This window comes from Microtus ochrogaster, chromosome 1 (assembly GCF_000317375.1).
Source record: "Microtus ochrogaster isolate Prairie Vole_2 chromosome 1, MicOch1.0, whole genome shotgun sequence".
Lineage (NCBI taxonomy): Eukaryota > Metazoa > Chordata > Mammalia > Rodentia > Cricetidae > Microtus > Microtus ochrogaster.
The window spans coordinates 101,224,215-101,229,598 of NC_022009.1; the positions used below are offsets into that span (position 1 = coordinate 101,224,215).

At 40.8% G+C, this 5,384-nt stretch overlaps 1 protein-coding gene across 6 annotated transcripts in view; it reads right to left on the reverse strand.

The window, feature by feature from the left end:
* Elf2 (E74 like ETS transcription factor 2) overlaps positions 1-5,384 on the reverse strand; it is an 89,379-nt gene that overhangs the window by 43,594 nt on the left and 40,401 nt on the right. For 2 of the 6 annotated variants that reach the window (XM_026783055.1, XM_026783049.1), the window contains exon 5: positions 3,374-3,475. The exons of the other annotated variants lie outside the window; for them this stretch is intronic. The gene's annotated coding sequence lies outside the window, so the exon portion shown is untranslated. The remainder of the gene's footprint in view (positions 1-3,373; positions 3,476-5,384) is intronic. 6 annotated transcript variants of the gene reach the window in all.

Consider the following 5,384-nt stretch of genomic DNA (forward strand, 5'->3'; position numbering starts at 1 on the left):
GAAGGAAAGAAGGAAGAAAACAAATTTAAGTCAGATGCCAAGGACAACTGCATATGCCAGGAAGTAAGACTATCAGAATTAAGCCTGGATTCTAGGATAATTGACCCTTCATTTTCATAGACCAGCATTCCAGCAGGGAGAAAGAACTAGTAACACACGCAGTCAGGTTAATTCACACTTCTATAGGGTGAGGCTATTATTTTAAACAAGGTGTCACAATTCCCTGTTCACTTCAGTACTGCCCTGCTTCAAGGCTATAATTTTGATCACATATATCGAAGTCCCTATAAAAAATAAGTGATACAATAAATAAATGTACCACTGTCACACTACCCAAGTAAATGATCCTAGGTATCTCACTCAGTTTCCTCTATTCTTTAGTAAGCACTGTTCTTAACACGCTTGCATGTTGCTTAGCATGCATCTACCAGTTACTTGAAGCTTCTGTGTCTATGGTTACTGTAATAAACCATATTTTTCCCATCTCTAAGAAACTGCTGTTGAACTAAAAGTTCATTTCTTTTTGGCAACTAAAATGGCCATGTAATATCTCATACTAGTGAGACTGCAGCCCATGGTTACTATGACAACTACAGTACAAGAGTACACCAGACTGGGTGGGGCTTACCCACAATCCTGCCAAGATTTACTAATTCCCATAAAAAGTCAGCGGGCACCTGTTGATAATATTTTGTCCATGTTCTAAATACTGTATGTTACATTTTTTCATTCCATCAGATATTTTTACATACATTTTATTGTGCAGGCAGGCCCTTAAGCAGAGTCTTCCATACTAATTATGCTTAGAGCACATAGTACAACAGAAGGCCCAGAACACTTTCTCCCCATGCTGCCAGTGAAAATAGAAACACCTGATTATTTGTATTAGGTGCTAAAAAATAGGAAAAGGGTCAAGATAATGTTATGATGTAACACAGAGGCCACCACCCCTACACAATCCATCCAGCTCAACAGACAGATGCTGTGTCACCCAGGCCACAGGAGACCTACACTCAACAGTGTGTAAAGAGAACTGATGACCTACACTCAACAGTATACAAAGAGGAAGGATGAGGGCGCTGGGTCCTCCTCTTCCGCCTCAGCCCTGCACAAAGCACCACTTCTTCACTCCACAGGGAAGGACACCTGTCCAACCATCCATCTCGGCTGCTGCCATGTTCACGGCCTACGACTGGAGCCCAAACCCGCAGAGGCAGAGACCTACAAAGTGCTTCTTTGTCTCAGTCTCATGTACAGTACTCAATGTTTTACCAATAAATTTGTATTGTTTCCATTGGCAGTTCTCTATTTCCCTTCAGGAAAGCTCAGTACTTAAAACTTACAGGCAGTTCTCTATTTCCCTTCAGGAAAGCTCAGTACTTGGATGCTTTAAAAGTCTGTCACTCCCCTTTATCCCCACACTGAATCTCTTTCTGCAGCTCAGAGAAGCCACGTTCCTCTAGCCCCCTTCACAAATTACTTTCCAAGGGAGGCATTTCCTGACCTCCCTCTAATTCCCACGTTTAATGTCTCTGTAAACTGCACTAACTTGTTTAATCTTTTCTACAAAGCTGAGAGCCCAGTGAGAGCAAAGGCTCCTGTCTGCCACATGAGAAGTCATGTCTGACCTGGCAAGTCCTCAGTGAGCGCAGGCTAACTGCTCAATGGACTTGCCTACAAATGTGCTGAGAAAGTCTCCTAAGTCACAACCCGGGACATGCAGCTTCTCTTCCTTGGCATCGCCAGACAGAAGATGAAAAGAAAAAGACGGGGTTCAAAGCATGAACAACATTAAGCACTAAAGTTAATAAACCTGACTTGTGTTAGGATTTCCGCAAAATAAGCAGACTTTATTTAGCTTTTCTTGTCACAAAGACGTCTGAGATGACAGCTGTATTACTCTGCTCCAATATTAATAACGTTTGTAATAAATACTGTTTTATAGTGAAATTGGAAGAGCTTTTAGCAGTTCTATCTTTATTAACACTTTGTATCCTGGTGTGCATCATGTAAGTATGCATGCACATTCGAGTGCATGTGTACCAGAGTGGGTGGAGACCAGAAGACAACTTGGGGTGTTGGTCCTCACCGTCCATCTTGTTTCTGAGACAGAATCTCATCTCTGCTGTTTTCTGATTCATGACGCACCTCTCCAGCCCCCATTACTAGTGCTTTATAAAGACACAAAAAAAAATATTTCTAACAAACTTTTCATTCCTTCTCTATAAAACATGTTTGTATAAATAGTACTTAAAATAATTCCTTTTCATTTCTGCTCATAGACTGTTTGGAGTCATTTTCCCCTTTATGTGTGTCTATGTGATACTCACTTGTACTTGGGTACCCACAGGGCCAGGCTAGGACTTCAGGTTATCTGCAGCTGGAGTTATAGGTGGCTGGAGGTACCTGGATGGAGGTGCTGGGAACCAAATTCAGGTCCTTTGCAAGAACAGAAAGCCCTCTTAAGCACAGAGCTTTTCTCCAGCCCTCCTGTTTTGTTTCTAAGGTAGGGTCTAACGACACACCTCATGGTGGCCTTGAACTAATGATCCTCCTACCTCAGTCTCATAGGTGCTGGAATTACTGGCATGAGCCATGACACTCAGCAAAGGTTTTGGTTTTTAGCATCTTGTCTTAAAAGACAGTGAAGAAGTCTAAAAGCACATGTAACAACTTCCACACTTGCAACCTGCCCCTATTTTTCATAAACTGGATGTTTTAATGTCCGACTCCAAGTAACTGAGAATGAGAGATTGGGGAAGCTTCATAATTATATCATATTTTACTAATTCTAAGATGCACTTTTCACATTCCACACCTCTGAAATCGGAATGGGTCTTATATCGACAGCCTCTTACTGTGTGTAGCCGGAAGCATCTTTCTCCTCCAGTGGTATAAAAGCAATGGTTTTTAACCACTGATGGCCTCAGGCTAAATGAGACTTGGATATTAAAATATTAAAGACTTCCTCCAGTAATGGTTTCTAGATCATTTTAGTCACAGTACAATTATAATTCAGTGATTCCAGAAAGAAAACTCAATTAACTTTGAGGTTCATGTTTTGCCATTTCTACAACCAACCCCAAGGAAACAGACAATTGAAAGGAAACACTTCTAAAGGATTTAGAAAAACGTGTATTGGAAGAGGGAACAACTGAAGGAGAGGTCATGAGGGTAGCTTCAAGGCCTCCCAGGCTCAGGCGGCCCTGAGGACAATGTGGGTAGCAAACTGCTTAGGTGAAGACACTACTTATAATTTCTGCTTAAGGAGGAATCTCTCAGTCTTTAAATAAAAACAGGATATAGGTAGATGAAATAACTTCAATGAAATATAATACCATAAACATTCTTAATAAATTAAAAGCCAACCTACCAGCATTGTCTTCCTCCTGGCTCAATCTGTTTCACCTTCAGGTAATCCTAGGACTGGGGCTCCTTTTCAGGTCCCCATTTCTCAAGTCGATCTTCTACCTCCCTGTGGCAACAATATTTTCTAATTAAAAGAGTCCTTTTGTGCCACAGGGAGGATTTCTGATGGTATAACAAATACAGTAGTTATCACAACTCATCATAAAGTCAGACTCATCCTGAGAGTCTTTAAGACAGAAATCCAGCTTCTGTTAGTTCAATGACAAAAGCTGACTTTATTTTTCAAACTGTGTTTATAAATCTCAACTTTCATTTATTAAAAAGTATCCATTTATTAAATTCTATAAAAATTCTTATTCTAACTTTCAAATAACCTTTAAATACATTTTTTGCTCACTAAGACAGTTTTGAATATTGTTTGTATTTTTATTTACTGGCATTTGCGAGTGTGCACGTGGGCATTCATGTGCCAGGCAGGACAAGTGAATGGAGCCAGAAGCTAACGTTGAGGAGTCATTCTCTCACTCCACCATGTGGAGTCATCAGGCTTACAGTGGCAAGTACTTTCACCCACTGAGCCATCACGCCAGCCCATGAAAACAGATTCTTTAAAGGTTTCTTAGTAATTAAGTCCAAGATAACCTTTTATGCCTCAGTGGCTACATACAAAGCAAAGTCAAGCCATGACTTCTCAGGAGAGAAATGCAGGAATCCAGCATATCACTTGGGATGTGCTCTACAACAACCAAAGGGGGAGGTCGTGACAGCTACAGAAAGCAGCGCTCAGATGAGCACGGTAGCACAGGCCAGTTGCTCCAGCTACTTGCCAGGCTAGGGCAGAAAGACAGCTCAAGCCCGTGGTTTAAGTCCAACCTAGGCAGCATGTAAGATTTGTATCAAATAATAATAATATTGACTTTTAAAAGATTAAAACATGTCAATACTAAATTTGTGCTACTTGGATTTTTAAAAGTAGCAGTCACGTCTCACTAACAGTGGTGACTTTCAGTCTGTCTATTCTTAGTATAATTCCCCATTTTCCCGCTAATCAGATATTGCATTTATTGTTAGAAAAAAATCAAACTTACGGTAGCATCAAAAGTACTAAAACCAACAGTGACTATGAAATATAACTCATATACATGTGGCATTACATATTTGTTATAATACTTTATATATTACCATGTTCAGGTATTTTTGACAGTCAACAAAGAAATACTGAAGATTTTATATAAATGACATCCGTTTCTCTCTTCCTTCATTTGTCTGAAACTGGATCTGACTCCATCTAGCCCAGGCTAGACTCACTCACCATCCTCCTGCCTCTGCTTCCCAAGTACTGAGATTGCAGGCACAGGCCACCACACCTGGACATAAAATGGTTCTTGATTAACTAAAATAGTAATTTCTTTCTTTCTTTTTTTTTTTTTTTTTTTTTTTTGGTTTTTCGAGACAGGGTTTCTCTGTGGCTTTGGAGCCTGTCCTGGAACTAGCTCTTGTAGACCAGGCTGGTCTCGAACTCACAGAGATCCGCCTGCCTCTGCCTCCCGAGTGCTGGGATTAAAGGCGTGCGCCACCACCGCCCGGCCTAAAATAGTAATTTCAAACTATTGGTTTGGTTTGTATTTTCTCACTACCTGTCACACGTTCAAGACAAAAGGAAACACACTGATACATACAGACACAATTTTGAGGTTACTTTTATCCTACTGCAATGGAAAAGTGCACATGTAAGAACAATATAAGAAAGTAAACCCAGACAACATAATGGGAAATCAGAAGAGTGAATAATGGTGGCCATGACAGCTGCAGAACGCCGCAGGTACTTGGGCACCGAGTATATTACAGATGAGGAAACAGAGAGGAAGCTCAGTATACTTTGAAAAGTCCTTGTGAAAGGCAGGAAGGAAAAGAACTGGGAGAGCAGGTTCCACAAGTAAGACCAGACATAAAGGACCTACTTCTGGTGGCTCAAGGGCCACTGAGCTTGGCAGAGAGTGGCCTTTGAAATCTAG